General features: G+C 38.0%; 1 protein-coding gene across 5 annotated transcripts in view; it reads left to right on the forward strand.

Annotated features, from left to right (window-relative positions):
* cdon (cell adhesion associated, oncogene regulated) overlaps positions 1 to 17,144 on the forward strand; it is a 236,013-nt gene that overhangs the window by 62,770 nt on the left and 156,099 nt on the right. The window lies entirely within an intron of this gene.

Raw genomic sequence — 17,144 nt, forward strand, 5'->3', positions numbered from 1 at the left:
TGTGGAATTCCGTTAGACCAGGGGCGCCCAAACTTTTTCCACTGAGGGCCACGGATGACAAATTAAAGGATGCAGTGGCCATTTTGCTAGTTTTCACCTTCAAAACTTGTGGATGTTTTTCAAAGAACTGGAAAATGCAATTTCGTTAAAAAATGTGTGTGAATGCTGAAAAGCCAGAGCAGAACTGACATGCTAACAGCTAGCACGTTGGCCAGATAGCGTCAAGTAACTGTCACGACTTGGACTATGTCGTGGTTTGTTCTCCCGAGGTGCAAAAGATTTGGACCATATGTGGCGTGAAGGGGAATACATGATTTATTTAAACACTATAACTACAAAAAAAAGTACAAACGAAAAGCGCGCACAGTGGTGGAGAAACGACTCGGCTATGAAAACAAATACTTGCACAAAGGCAGAAACTATGAACAGCAAAAAACACTAACTGTGGCTTAATAAACAAAAACTTACTTGGCATGGAACCGGCATGAAAAAAGAGCAGCAAGGATCATAAGGGTGTGGAGAGTGTGCAGAAGCATAAATGCGGGGATGTCACCAGAAAGACAAACTGAAAAACAATGAACTTAAATACTACAGACATGATTAACGAAAACAGGTGCGTGACTCAAAACGTGAAACAGGTGCGTGACGTGACAGGTGAAAACTAATGGGTTGCTATGGTGACAAACAAAAGTGCACAATGAGTCCAAACGTGGAACAGGTGAAACTAATGGGTAATCATGGAAACAAGACAAGGGAGTGAAAAGCCAGAAACTAAAGAGTCCAATAACTAAACAAAACATGACTAAGACAAAACATGATTACACAGACATGACAGTAACAAAATAATATGCGCAAAATGAGCTAAAAAAAAAGCTAGCATGTTAACAATAGAATGCTTACAGTTAGCATAAGTGGAATACCAAGGCATATGACTTAGCAAGAAAGCTAACATGCTAAAATGCTAATTGTAACAAACGCCAAGTATCAAAATATATTACTGTGAGGTGTGTACCTAAAAATATATATATATTTAAAATTCTAGCTTGCTAACATTAGCATGCATTAGCACCAACATATGACTGAGTTGTATACCTGCCAAATGAACTAAAAACAAAAGCTAGCATACTCACGTTAGCATGCTAACATGTATCATTCGTCAAGTGGCAAAATATTTGAGGCTGAGGTGTACCTATTAAATTAGCTAAAAAAGATAGCATGCTAACTGTAACATACCTCATGTACCAAAATATATTATGTATACCTGAAAAAAAAACATTTAAAATGCTAGCCTGCTAAATGCTAGCCTGCTAACGTTAGCATGCATCAAGCACCAAAATATGACTGAGTTGTATACCTACCAAATTAACTAAAAAAAAAAAGTTAGCATACTCACGTTTGCATGCTAACAGCTAAACTTCGTCAAGTGGCAAAATATTCCACGCTGAGGTGTATACCTGTTAAATTAGCTAAAAAAGATAACATGCTAACTGTAACATACCTCAAGTACCAAAATATATTACTCTGAGGCGTGTAGCTGAAAAAAATTATTTAAAATTCTAGCTTACCAACATTAGCATGCATCAAGCACCAACATATGACTGAGTTGTATACCTGCCAAATTAACAAAAAAAAAAAGCTAGCATACTCCGGTTAGCATGCTAACAGGTATCATTCCTCAAGTGGCAAAATATTTGACGCTGAGGTGTATACCTGTTAAATTAGCTAATAAAGATAACATGCTAACTAACATACCTCAAGTACCAAAATATATTACTGTGAGGTATATACCGGAAAACAATTATTTAAAATGCTAGCTTGCAAACATTAGCATGCATCAAGCACCAACATATGACTGAGTTGTAAACCTGCCAAAAAAAAAAAAAAAAAGCTAGCATACTCCGGTTAGCATGCTAACAGGTATCATTTGTGAAGTGGCAAAATATTTGATGCTGAGGTTTATATCTGTTAAATTAGCTAAAAAAGATAACATGCTAACTGTAACATACCTCAAGTACCAAAATATATTACTGTGAGGTGTATACCTGAAAACTATTATTTACAATTCTAGCTTGCTAACGTTAGCATGCATCAAGCACCAACATATGACTGAGTTGTATACCTGCCAAATAAAAAATAAAAAAAGCTACCATACTCCGGTTAGCATGCTAACAGGTATCATTCCTCAAGTGGCAAAATATTTGACGCTGAGGTGTATACCTGTTAAATTAGCTAAAAAAGATAACATGCTAACTGTAACATACCTCAAGTACCAAAATATATTACTCTGAGGTGTGTAGCTGAAAAAAATTATTTAAAATTCTAGCTTGCTAACATTAGCATGCATCAAGCACCAACATATGACTGAGTTGTATACCTGCCAAATTAACTAAAAAAAAAGCTAGCATACTCCGGTTAGCATGCTAACAGGTATCATTCCTCAAGTGGCAAAATATTTGACGCTGAGGTGTATACCTGTTAAATTAGCTAATAAAGATAACATGCTAACTAACATACCTCAAGTACCAAAATATATTACTCTGAGGTGTGTAGCTGAAAAAAAATATTTAAAATTCTAGCTTGCTAACATTAGCATGCATCAAGCACCAACATATGACTGAGTTGTAAACCTGCCAAAAAAAAAAAAAAAAGCTAGCATACTCCGGTTTGCATGCTAACAGGTATCATTCCTCAAGTGGCAAAATATTTGACGCTGAGGTGTATACCTGTTAAATTAGCTAAAAAAGATAACATGCTAACTGTAACATACCTCAAGTACCAAAATATATTACTCTGAGGTGTGTAGCTGAAAAAAAATATTTAAAATTCTAGCTTGCTAACATTAGCATGCATCAAGCACCAACATATGACTGAGTTGTATACCTGCCAAATTAACTAAAAAAAAAAAGCTAGCATACTCCGGTTAGCATGCTAACAGGTATCATTCCTCAAGTGGCAAAATATTTGATGCTGAGGTGTATACCTGTTAAATTAGCTAAAAAAGATAACATGCTAACTAACATACCTCAAGTACCAAAATATATTACTGTGAGGTATATACCTGAAAACAAGTATTTAAAATTCTAGCTTGCTAACATTAGCATGCATCAAGCACCAACATATGACTGAATTGTAAACCTGCCAAATAAAAAAAAAAAGCTAGCATACTCCGGTTAGCATGCTAACAGGTATCATTCCTCAAGTGGCAAAATATTTGACGCTGAGGTGTATACCTGTTAAATTAGCTAAAAAAGATAACATGCTAACTGTAACATACCTCAAGTACCAAAATATATTACTCTGAGGTGTGTAGCTGAAAAAAATTATTTAAAATTCTAGCTTGCTAACATTAGCATGCATCAAGCACCAACATATGACTGAGTTGTAAACCTGCCAAATTAACTAAAAAAAAAAAGCTAGCATACTCCGGTTAGCATGCTAACAGGTATCATTCCTCAAGTGGCAAAATATTTGACGCTGAGGTGCATACCTGTTAAATTAGCTAAAAAAGATAACATGCTAACTGTAACATACCTCAAGTACCAAAATATATTACTCTGAGGTGTGTAGCTGAAAAAAAATATTTAAAATTCTAGCTTGCTAACATTAGCATGCATCAAGCACCAACATATGACTGAGTTGTATTCCTGCCAAATTAACTAAAAAAAAAAAGCTAGCATACTCCGGTTAGCATGCTAACAGGTATCATTCCTCAAGTGGCAAAATATTTGACGCTGAGGTGTATACCTGTTAAATTAGCTAAAAAAGATAACATGCTAACTGTAACATACCTCAAGTACCAAAATATATTACTCTGAGGTGTGTAGCTGAAAAAAATTATTTAAAATTCTAGCTTGCTAACATTAGCATGCATCAAGCACCAGCATATGACTGAGTTGTAAACCTGCCAAATTAACTAAAAAAAAAAAGCTAGCATACTCCGGTTAGCATGCTAACAGGTATCATTCCTCAAGTGGCAAAATATTTGACGCTGAGGTGCATACCTGTTAAATTAGCTAAAAAAGATAACATGCTAACTGTAACATACCTCAAGTACCAAAATATATTACTCTGAGGTGTGTAGCTGAAAAAAAATATTTAAAATTCTAGCTTGCTAACATTAGCATGCATCAAGCACCAACATATGACTGAGTTGTATTCCTGCCAAATTAACTAAAAAAAAAAAGCTAGCATACTCCGGTTAGCATGCTAACAGGTATCATTCCTCAAGTGGCAAAATATTTGACGCTGAGGTGTATACCTGTTAAATTAGCTAAAAAAGATAACATGCTAACTAACATACCTCAAGTACCAAAATATATTACTCTGAGATGTATACCTGAAAAAAAAATCATTTAAAATGCTAGCCTGCTAAATGCTAGCCTGCTAACGTTAGCATGCATCAAGCACCAACATATGACTGAGTTGTATACCTACCAAATTAACTAAAAAAAAAAAGTTAGCATACTCACGTTAGCATGCTAACAGCTAAACTTCGTCAAGTGGCAAAATATTCCACGCTGAGGTGTATACTTGTTAAATTAGCTATAATGCTAACTGCAACAAAATTTCCGCGGGAATTTTCTAGTTATTATTATTATTATTGCTTCTTTTGCTAGAAGTAAATGAACAAAAAAATAAGCATTGTTGTTGTCAAAGTTTGAGTGGACTCTCTTTTCATTCTCTCCATCATCCCCTGCTCACTCCGCACGCTAACTCCACTCCTCCTGTCTTTGTTGGGAAACACATTTCAATTTCCTGGGGAGACATCTTCAAAGACACGGGGGGGTGCTGGGGGTCTCTCGGCTTGAGTGGAATACCAGAAAAACAACAGTGACAGCTGGGAGGCAGGAAAACACATCACACAGTAACGGTGTGGGAGCTCCAACACACACACACACACACACACACACACACACACACACACACACACACACACACACACACACACACACACACACACACACACACACACATTCTTTACTCTCTAATGTACAGTGTAAGTCCTGGTCTGCCGGGCTATTATTGTTATTATTAAGGGTGTTCCAATCCAAAATCGATATCGTATATTGGTGCGATATTGGAAAAAACACAAGTATGAAATCATATCGGCTTGCATGTAAAATCTTTAATACAAGCAGTCCTGCAGCGTGTTTACCTGTGTGTGATATCATGTGCGATATCAGCAGTCCTGCAGCGTGTTTACCTGTGTGTGATATCATGTGCGATACCAGCAGTCCTGCAGCGTGTTTACCTGTGTGTGATATCATGTGCGATACCAGCAGTCCTGCAGCGTGTTTACCTGTGTGTGATATCATGAGTGATACAAGCAGTCCTGCAGCGTGTTTACTTGCGTGTGATATCATGAGTGATGCAAGCAGTCCTGCAGCGTGTTTACTTGTGTGTGATATCATGAGTAATACAAGCAGTCCTGCAGCGTGTTTACTTGCGTGTGATATCATGAGTGATGCAAGCAGTCCTGCAGCGTGTTTACTTGTGTGTGATATCATGAGTAATAAAAGCAGTCCTGCAGCGTGTTTACTTGTGTGTGATATCATGAGTGATACAAGCAGTCCTGCAGCGTGTTTACTTGTGTGTGATATCATGAGTGATACAAGCAGTCCTGCAGCGTGTTTACTTGCGTGTGATATCATGAGTGATACAAGCAGTCCTGCAGCGTGTTTACTTGTGTGTGATATCATGTGCGATACAAGCAGTTCTGAAGCGTTTTTAATTGTGTGTGATATCATAGGTTTACAACTCAGTCATATTTTGGTGCTTGATGCATGCTAATTGTTGTTTGTTTTTTTTACAATTCTATACACATTAAAATAAAGTGGGCATTCATAATATTATTATTGTTAATAATAATAATAATCAATAAATAAATACATTATACTTAATCTTACAATTAGCCTTACAAGATGTGCAGTGAAGCCTGTTTATTTTTTTTATTTTTTTTTACCAAACTATACTCATTAAAATAGAGTGGGCATTTGTTATAATACTAATGATAATAATCAGTACATAAATACATTATATTTAATCTTACAATTCGCCTTAAAACAGTTTTGAAGATGTGCAGCAAAGCCCGTCTTTTTTTTTTTTTTTTTTTTTTTTTTTTACCAAACTATACTCATCAAAATAAAGTGGACATTCGTTATAATACTAATAATAATAATCAATAAATAAATACAAAAAATGTAATCTTTCAATTGGCCTTAAAACGGTTTTAAAGATGTGTAGCAAAGCCTGTTTTTTTTTGTTTTGTTTTTTACAAAGTCATACACTAAGACATTAAAATAGAGTGGGCATTTGTAATAATTATATTATTAATAATAATAATTATTAATATTATAATTATAATAAATAAATACATTGTATTTAAACTCACATTTAGCCCTAAAACAGTTTTAAAGAAGTGTAGCGAAGCCCCCCCGCCCCCTTTCTTCTCAAACAAGTGAGGGAGACGATATATTTTTATCACGTAAACAAGCTCAATAGGGACAAGACTTCATGTTAAAATTGCACGTTAGCGCACCTTTAGCGCTGACCCCCCCAAAAGGGACAAGCGGTAGGAAATGGATGGATGAATAACACAGCCGCGCTGTTAGCGAGCGTGTGCCGCCTCGCAGGCAAAGTGACATCAGCGAGCACGCCGCTCCCGTTTGCACGAGCGTGGTATAAACACAACATCTGTTTGCCGACGCCGGCCTCCAGAAAGCCAGCAGTGTTGACGGCTCTCGTATTCCCAAAAGCGCCCTCCAGGAAAAAGGCTGCAGCAGGGAAGCCCAGGATTGGAGGATGGGAAAAACAAGACAGTTGGGGGGGGTCACTGCTAATCCCCCCACATCTGGCTTCTATTGGGATGCAGAGGCCGCTAAAATAATGTTTTTCACCCTACAAGCCTTTCTGGGCTATAAATTACCCAGCAGCCACTGAGTGAAAGCCTTTCATTGGCCAAGTTTGCTTTCTGTGGCAGACAACTCAACTACACCCCCCCCACCCCCCCCACTCCCCCAGCCCCGCCCCCCGCAGTAAAAAACGTGCCTTCCTTCCTGTCAGCGCTCCGCACTTCCTGTCGTCCATCACGTCACCGCCATCACAACAACAGCGTGCAGGAAAGATGCAGCCTCAGCGGCCACACTTCAAGTTCACGCAAATCGAGCAAGCGCAATAAAAAGTCACTCGCTTTAACACGACTCATTTTCATCGACAAACTTCTGTTTTATCCAGATAAAAACTGTTTTTACCTCGTAATAATTCACAAAAAAATGTAGTTATTCACTCCAGATGTGTTCTTTTTTGCCAGTGTTGATTTTGATTCATTTGTATTCATCCCGATTCTAAATGTGTACAGCAGATATGGTCATCAACAATAGGATTTGTCTAAGTGGCTGGACAGGACAGATTAAAAAAAAAAAAAAAATGTTTTAATAATTTAAATAAAGGGACATGGGGGGGGAAAGAAATTGTATAATTTTTATTTATTTTTTTTGAATTTTTTTTAGACATGTATAATTACACGAGATGCATGTCTAAAAATAAAAAATAAATAAAAAATAAAATAAAATTATAAAAATGTTTTAATTTTTTATAACTTTATAAAAAGTTTCTCGTGTGCATGAGAAACATGTCTAAACCCCCCCCCCCCCATGTACCTTCAGGGGCTCCGTATTTAAAAATAGATTGAGAAATGTTTTTTTAAATATTATATTTAAAAAAAATTGTTTTATTAATATTCATTTTTGTACTGTACAGAATGTGTGAATGTGGCTGATAGATCATTTCCTGCAGAGTGTCTATCAAAATAAAGATGACAAAATAAAAACTATTTTATAAGTAGTTGTTCATAAAATTTGTAAAAACTAATTTAAGAAAGTTGCAAAAACGGATTAATACAATTTTAGACTGGCACTTGTATCTTATTTTTGTTCAGTTTTCTGTCTTTAGACGAGACACAACCTTCAGTTTGAATTTTCCTTCAAGTTCAAATTGTTGAAGTGAGTGTATGGCACACTCACTACCCGTACTGAGACGGCGCTGATGCTGTGTTAGCGTTTATTCTGATGGATGGTTAAAAAAGGCATTACATAACAAAAGCGCTTCCTGATGAACACAGTTTGGTGCCTCACAGTCAAATGACACTGCAGTTTGTTTCTTAAAGTGACACACACATACTCCACACAGACTCCATACTTCAGTGTGGTTTGGCCCATTACTAGTTTGACAAAGTATTTAGTAAGTTTAGTTGAGGCCTTTTGTCCTGCGACAAACATTACAGGGATCCTGTTCTGTCTCCCTGTAATATTTGTCACATCTTCAATGGGATTGTGCTGAAAATTTTAATTTCCCCTCGGGGATTAATAAAGTATTTCTGATTCTGATTCTGATTCTGACTGATCTTTATCAGCAGAAACCTTAAACTTTGTCCACAGTTTACTTTGTGCACTTAACATGTGCACTTATTGTGTGTTCTTAAGTGTACTATGTGTGTATATTGTGCACTTAACAAGTCCACAATATTTTGCACACTTAGCATGTACACTTAACACCTAATGTGTGTACTTAAGCGCACTGAGATAGCGCACTAAGTAAGTGCACTTAAATTGTGTATTTAGTAAGTGCATTTTGTGTATTTTGCACATTTAACTTGTGCACTTAACATGTGTACTTTAGTGCACTTGTCTGGCACACATACATTGTGCACTTAGCTTAGTTAGTGGACTTAATAAATGCACTTATAAAATGGCACTTGATGTGTATATATAAGTGCACTCAAAGTGTGCACTTAGAAAATTCACTTATTGTGTGCACTTAACACGTGCACTTGTGTAAAATGGTGTACTTAGTAAGTGTACTTATTTTGCGTTCTTAAGTTGAGCACCTAACATGTGCACTTAATGTGTCTACCAAAATGTATTTAAATTGTGCACAAATTGAGTGTCCTGAGTAAGTGTACTTATAAAGTGACACTTAATGTGTGTACTTAAGCACATTTAAATTGTGCACTTATCATGTGTACTTAAGTGTTTACTTAGTAATTACACTTATTTTGCATACTTAAGTTGTGCATTTAACACGTGCACTTAATGTGTCTACTTGAGTGCATTAAAATTGTGCACTGAGTGAGTTCCTCTAGTAAATGTACTTATAAGGTTGCACTTAATGTATGTACTTAAACACAGTTAATTTGTTCACTTAGTAAGCACACTTATTTTGCGCACTTAACTTGTGCACTTAACATGTGTACTTAAATTGTGCACGTAGTAATTGCACTTATTTTGCGCACTTAATTTGTGCCCCTAACGTGCACTTATTGTGTCTACTTAGGTGAACTGAAAATTTCCTTGGTAAGTGTACTAATAAAGTGACCCTTAATGTGTATACTTAAGCGCATTTAAATTGTGCACTAAGAAAGTGCACTTATGTTGCACACTTAACTTGTACACTTAACATGTGTACTTAAGTGCAATTAAATTGTCTACTTAGTAATTGCACTTATTTTGCGCACTTGAGTTGTGTACTTAACATGCGCTCTTAATGTGTCTCCTTGAGTGCATTTCCCTTAGTAAGTGTAATTATAAGGTGGCACTTAATGTGTGTACATATGTGCACTTAGTAAGTGCACTTTTTTTGCGCATTTAACTTGTGCACTTAACACAAGTACTTGAATGCACTTAAAATTGTGCACTTAGTGATTGCACTTATTTTTTGCACTTAATATGCTACCTAAGTGTACTTAAATTGTGCACATATTGATTTTCCTTAGTGAGTGTACTTATAAAGTGACACTTCTAGTGGTTAGAGTGTCCGCCCTAAAATCGATAGGTTGTGAGTTCAAACCCCGGTCGAGTCATACCAAAGACTATAAAAATGGGAGCCATTACCTCCCTGCTTGACACTCAGCATCAATGGTTAGAATTGGGGGTCAAATCACCAAAAATGATTCCCGGGCGCGGCCACTGCTGCTGCTCACTGCTCCCTTCACCTCTCAGGGGGTGATCAAGGGTGATGGGTCAAATGCAGAGAATAATTTTGCCACACTTAGTGTGTGTGTGTGACAATCATTGGTACTTTAACTTTAACTTAATGTCTGTACTTATGTGCACCTAAACTGTGCTTTTAGTAAGTGCACTTATGTAGCGCACTTAACTTGTGCACTCAACAACGTGTACTTAAATGCACTCAAATTGTGCACTCAGTAGTTGCACTTATTGTGCACACTTAAGTTGTGCACCTAACATGTGCACTTAATGTGTCTACCTAAGTGTACTTAAACTGTGCACATATTGAGTTTCCTTTGTAGGTGTACTTATAAAGTGGCACTTAATGTGAGCTTTTAGTATTTGCACTCATTTTGCAAACTTAACATGTGCACTTGGTGTGTGTAATTCCATGCACTTGAATAGTGCACGTAGTAATTACACTTCTTTTGTGCTTTTAACATGTGCACTCATCGTGTGACCTTTTCCCCGGACTATAAAAATGGGACCCATTACCTCCCTGCTTGACACTCAGCATCAATGGTTAGAATTGGGGGTCAAATCACCAAAAATTATTCCCGGGCGCGGCCACTGCTGCTGCTCACTGCTCCCTTCACCTCTCAGGGGGTGATCAAGGGTGATGGGTCAAATGCAGAGAATAATTTCGCCACACTTAGTGTGTGTGTGTGACAATCATTGGTACTTTAACTTTAACTTAATGTCTGTACTTATGTGCACCTAAACTGTGCTTTTAGTAAGTGCACTTATGTAGCGCACTTAACTTGTGCACTCAACAACGTGTACTTAAATGCACTCAAATTGTGCACTCAGTAGTTGCACTTATTGTGCGCACTTAAATTGTACAGCAAGTATTTCTTTACGTTGAACTCTGCAGGGCACTTTTGGTGAAACGTGCGGAATTATGGGATGTTGATGTCCGTAGGCCATATTTGATGAAAGTGGACAGGCGGCGCACATCTGGCCAAAGCCACGTTATCCGTGTTGCGGCGAGGCCAATCGGAAAGATCCTGACACGGCCAGCCAGCGCGCACCAGACCCGTAAATAAACAAAACACCTCGCTAATGCAAAGCAGCGGCGAGCCAGAGATCGCTAATCACAGGCAGGCCAATAGGAGCGCACGTGTCAGCAAGGGAATGATTTTGTCACTGGCTGACAGATGATCACTCGGACTGATTTCTTCTGATGCTCCTCCTTCACTCAGGAAAGAGAAATGTACGTGAATTATTACAGCGCAGCTGCAAAATCTTAACGATTGATTTTGTTTCTGTTGGAAATCACTCATTGGACCTGGAACACGAAATTCCATATTAAACAAAAAGTCATGCTAAGTTTTAACATCAGATCACGTTACGTTACGTTTATAGATTTTTTTTCAACAGAACTAGAAAATGAAATTTCCCTAGAAATGTTGTGGGAATGCTGAAGATCCAAAGCCGTACTGAAATGCTAACAGTAAGCATGCTGGCCGGATAGCGTCAAGTTACAAAAATATAAACAAAATTAGCCAAAAAAGCTAGCATGCTAACAGTACTATAATGATATGCTAACAATAGCATGTTTGCAGTTAGCATTCGTGAAATAACAAAATGTATGACACTGATGTGTATAACTGTTGAATTAGCTAAAAAAAAAAAAGGCTAGCATGCTAATAGTACTATGCTAACACATAAACAATTGCATGTTTACAGTTAGCATTAGTGAAATACAAAAATATATGACATTGATGTGTTTACCTAATAAACTAGTAAAAAAAAGCTAACATGCGAGCAGTATTATGCTAACCATAGCATATTTACAGTTGGCATTAGTGAAATACCAAGATACATGACACCGGTGTGTATACACGTTTAAATTGGCTAAAAGAGCTAACATGCTAACAGTACTATGCTAACACGCTAACAATAGTGTGTTTACACTTAGCATTAGTGAAATACCAAAATATATGACATTGAGGTATTTACCTCTTAAATTAGCTCAAACAAGCTAGCGTACTAACAGTACTATGCTAACATGCTAAAAAGAGCATGTTTATAGTTAGCATTAGTGAAATACAATATATGTGCCATTGAGGTGTTTACTTAATAAACTAGCGAAAAAAAAGCTAACATGCGAGCAGTATTATGCTAACATGCTAACAATAGCTTATTTACAGTTGGCATTAGTGAAATACCAAGATACATGGCTCCGGTGTGTATACACGTTTAACTTAGTTAAAAGAGCTAACATGCTAACAGTGCTATGCTAACACGCTAACAATAGTGTGTTTACACGTAGCATTAGTGAAATTCAAAAATATATGGCATTGAGGTATTTACCTGTTAAATTAGCTCAAAAAGCTAGAGTGCTAACAGTGCTATGCTAACATGCTAAAAAGAGTATGTTTACAGTTAGCATTAGTGAAATACAAAAATATATGACATTGAGGTGTTTACCTAATAAACTAGCAAAAAAAAGCTAACATGCGAGCAGTATTATGCTAACATGCTAACAATAGCTTATTTACAGTTGGCATTAGTGAAATACCAAGATACATGACACCGGTGTGTATACACGTTTAAATTAGCTAAAAGAGTTAGCATTCTAACAGTGCTATGCTAACACGCTAACAATAGTGTGTTTACACTAAGCATTAGTGAAATACAAAAATATATGACATTGAAGTATTTACCTGTTAAATTAGCTCAAAAAAGCTAGCGTGCTAACAGTACTATGCTAACATGCTAAAAAGAGCATGTTTACAGTTAGCATTAGTGAAATACAAAAATATATGACATTGAGGTGTTTACCTAATAAACTAGCGAAAAAAAAGCTAACATGCGAGCAGTATTATGCTGACATGCTAACAATAGCATATTTACGGTTGGCATTAGTGAAATACCAAAATACATGACACCGGTGTGCAGGGCCGGCCCGTGGCATAGGCCGTATAGGCAAATGCTAAGGGCGCCGTCCATCAGGGGGCGCCACGCCAGTGCCACAAATGTTGGAGGAAAAAAAAAAAAAAAAGTTGGTACTATTATTTCTAAATACAAAAAATAATCCCACGTTAATTAAAATGCAAATTAAAGCCTATTTAATAAAAATATTATTTGTTACAACATTACGCCCCCCCTTCCCCCCGCACGGTGCGCCCCCCCCCCCCCCCCCCCCCTTCCCGTATCATGACTCTTTTTGGACGTCACCACATCAAAAAATCAACACAAGATGTCAAAACGGCCAAAACTGTCAGGTGCCCAGGGAAGAAAAAAGAGAAAAGAAGAGGAGGAGAAACGAGAAAAGACAGAGGTAGCAGGTAGGTAACGTTAGCCTACATGAAATTATTTGCCTGTTACAGAATGTGATAGTAACCTGGCTTTTTAGCATTAAGCTATTGTTACATGATTCGGCAATTGCTAATCAATAAATAGCTAGTTCTGTTTTAACGTCGGGTTAATATTGTGGAGGGGGCTAAATTGTTATGGAAAATAATAATGTAACGTTAGGTAATTACAGTACTCCCACCTTACATTCCTCAGGGACATTTGTATTAGATCTTTTAAGCAGGTGTTTTTGTTTACATTGTTATTGCCTTCTTGTTAGCTAATGTTTGCCCTGCAGGTAATAGTCACTTTTCCACCCCTTTATATATTAGGTATAGTTGTAAGCAGAGGTGGGTAGAGTAGCCAGAAATTGTACTCAAGTAAGAGTACTGTTACTTTAGAGATTTATTACTCAAGTAAAAGTAAGGAGTAGTCACCCAAATATTTACTTGAGTAAAAGTAAAAAGTATGTTGTGAAAAAACTACTCAAGTACTGAGTAACTGATGAGTAACATACACACACACACACACACACATATATATATATACATACATATACATTGATATATACAGTATATAATTTATATGTATTTATTTTGCTGTTTTTGTTTACATGTTAAAGATGTTTTAATGAATATACATGCATGTTTAACATATAGATTCCTTTCTTTCATGCAGACTAGAATATAAGTTGGTGTATTACCTGATTCTGATGACTTGCGTTGATTGTAATCAGACAGTAGTGATGATAACGTCCACGTTTTCAAATGGAGGAGAAGAAAAGTTCCTCCTTTCTGTCTAATACCACATGAAAGTGGTTGGTTTTTGGCACCTTATTTGTCCAGCTTCCATATTCGTTTTTATACACTTTACAAGAAATATATTGGCGTCAAACTCCGTAGCTTGCTAGCTTGTTTGCGCTGGCTTTCGGAGACTCTTGTTTTGAAAGCGCAGGCGCGATGGAGCGGCACTTTTATTGTGAAGACAGGAACGTCCTCATGTGCGGTCAGTCTTGAGGCTTTTGACGGGATGTACGGTTGAAATAAAAAAAGTATATTTTTTCCTTCACACTTTTGATTGATTGATTGGAACTTTTATGATTAGATTGCACAGTACAGTACATATTCCGTACAATTGACCACTAAATGGTAACACCCCAATAAGTTTTTCAACTTGTTTAAGTCAGGTCATGTGACCACCTGGCTCTGTTTGATTGGTCCAACGTCACCAGTGACTGCATCTGATTGGTGGAACGGAGTGAAACGTCACCAGTAAGGCAGGCACTTTGAAGGTCTGTCTGACAGACCAAAACAAACAAAGCGTGCATTAACAGATCGATAAAAATTAGTAGCGAGTAGCGAGCTGAATGTAGATAAAAGTAGCGGAGTAAAAGTAGCGTTCCTTCTCTATAAATATACTTAAGTAAAAGTAAAAGTATGTTGCATTAAAACTACTCTTAGAAGTACAATTTATCCCAAAAGTTACTCAAGTAGATGTAACGGAGTAAATGTAGCGCGTTACTACCCACCTCTGGTTGTAAGTAAAAAAAAAAGGTCAAAGACAAAGCTATTCGGTTTCTTGTGAGTATATACACTTCACTGCCGATGTGGGGGGGCGCCACCTAAAATCTTGCCTAGGGCGCCAGATTGGTTAGGGCCGGGCCTGCCGGTGTGTATGCACGTTTAAATTAGCTAAAAGAGCTAGCATGCTAACAGTGCTATGCTAACACGCTAACAATAGTGTGTTTACACTTAGCATTAGTGAAATACCAAAATATATGACATTGAAGTATTTACTTGTCAAATTAGCTCAAAAAAGCTAGCGTGCTAACAGTACTATGCTAACACGCTAAAAATAGCATGTTTACAGTTAGCAATAGTGAAATACAAAAATATATGACATTGAGGTGTTTACCTAATAAACTAGCAAAAAAAAAGCTAAAATGCGAGCAGTATTATGCTAACATGCTAACAATAGCTTATTTACAGTTGGCATTAGTGAAATACCAAAATACATGACACCGGTGTGTATACACGTTTATATTAGCTAAAAGAGCTAGCATGCTAACAGTACTATGCTAACACGCTAACAATAGTGTGTTTACACTTAGCATTGGTGAAATACCAAAATATGACATTGAGGTATTTACCTGTTAAATTAGCTCAAAAAAGCTAGCGTGCTAACAGTACTATGCTAACACGCTAAAAAGAGCATGTTTACAGTTAGCATTAGTGAAATACAAAAATATGTGACATTGAGGTATTTCCCTAAATAAAATATATTTTACTTTTTTTTAATTTATTTTTTTATAACTTTATAAAGAGTTTCTCGTGCGCACGAGATACATGTCTAAAAAAAAAAAAAAAAAAGTCCCCCCATGTCCCTTAAGGGCCTCCGTATATACCTGCAAAATTAGCAACAACAAAAAACTAGCATGCTAATGTTAGAATGCTAACAGTCCGTTAAAAGTTGAGCTACGGGCCGCACTTTGGACACACCTGTGTTAGTGTACGTTTGTAAACCTCACACCCTGACAACCTCAAGAGCAGTTCTGGCTCTCCTGCTGGCAGCCTGGGCTTTTAGCTCAGTAGCTAGCATGCTCGTCTCTCATGCAGAAGCCCTAGGTTGGAGGTGAAGTCCATCTCACTGTGGTCACATGACCATTTGTGGTCATCGTGTAGCCCGATGAGTCATCTCCCCCTCGGCACCTGTGGGAATGCGGCGCCAGGCGGTTTAGAGCGCGGCCCCGTTGCGGTTCCACCCCCCCCTCCGGCAGAGAGACGGTCAGCCGGGTCGGGCCTGTCACCGGCGATGAGCCTCCGCACGTCAGCGGCGAGGGCGAAGCGGAGTTCAATGTGCAGAAGTGCATAAAAGTCGAGCGCACTTATGGACGCCGGAGAGACTGCAGGTCTCAGACGGGGGGGTCAGGGCAGGGCCCCGTGGAGGGGGTGGGGGGGCGAGGTCACCGCTAACAGCAATTAGATAAATAGGAGCTGACAGGCCCCAGGATGAAAGAGAGAGGATCGACTAATGCAACAATTCAGGAACCTAGACCCGAGCCAACCTGATTTGCTGGCCATTAGGCACCTGCTCCAGCCTGAGACTCTGGCACATCTGCTCTCAGACCACAAACCCAGAAACCGCTCCATGCCATCTGTCCTGAGTTTCTCTCTCGCTCTAAGACTTTGGAGTATTTCCAGACATTATGAGGACACAAAGCATGATCCAAGACCTTTTACCTTCCCCCAAAATGCCCCAAACGTTTGGCCCCCAAGGGCCAAAGTCAAAGCCTCGAGCGGCACCACGACTGTGGACCGTAGCCCCATTGATGAACTTTCCGATCGCGCCAAGTACGCCTCTGCGTGCGAACCATGTCTCTCATTTTGTGTTCCGCTGGCGGACATTTTGTGCTTGCTTATATCTAGTTGTGACGAGAGCGGACTTTTCTGGAAAAAACACGCCAAAGCGGAGGAGAAGACTACCTCTGGTTCCAAGAGCACACACGGCCCCTCCCCCTCCAGCACTCTGCCTACTCCTTTCTCTCCTTTGTTAATGTACTTTAAGTGGACTTGACTTTTTAAAATGTGTATTATTGTAGCAATATTGTTGTTTAAATTTAAGGATTTTTGTGATTTCTGATCTTTTGTGAAGGCACCACACCAAAGGGACTTCTGCGTACTCCTTTCTCTCCTTTGTTAATGTACTTAAAGTGGACTTGACTTTTTAAAATGTGTATTATTGTAGCAATATTGTTGTTTAAAGTTAAGGATTTTTGTGATTTCTGATCTGTTGTGAGGGCACCACACCAAAGGGACTTCTGCGTACTCCTTTCTCTCCTTT

This window comes from Nerophis lumbriciformis, linkage group LG17 (assembly GCF_033978685.3).
Source record: "Nerophis lumbriciformis linkage group LG17, RoL_Nlum_v2.1, whole genome shotgun sequence".
NCBI classification, from domain to species: Eukaryota; Metazoa; Chordata; class Actinopteri; order Syngnathiformes; family Syngnathidae; genus Nerophis; species Nerophis lumbriciformis.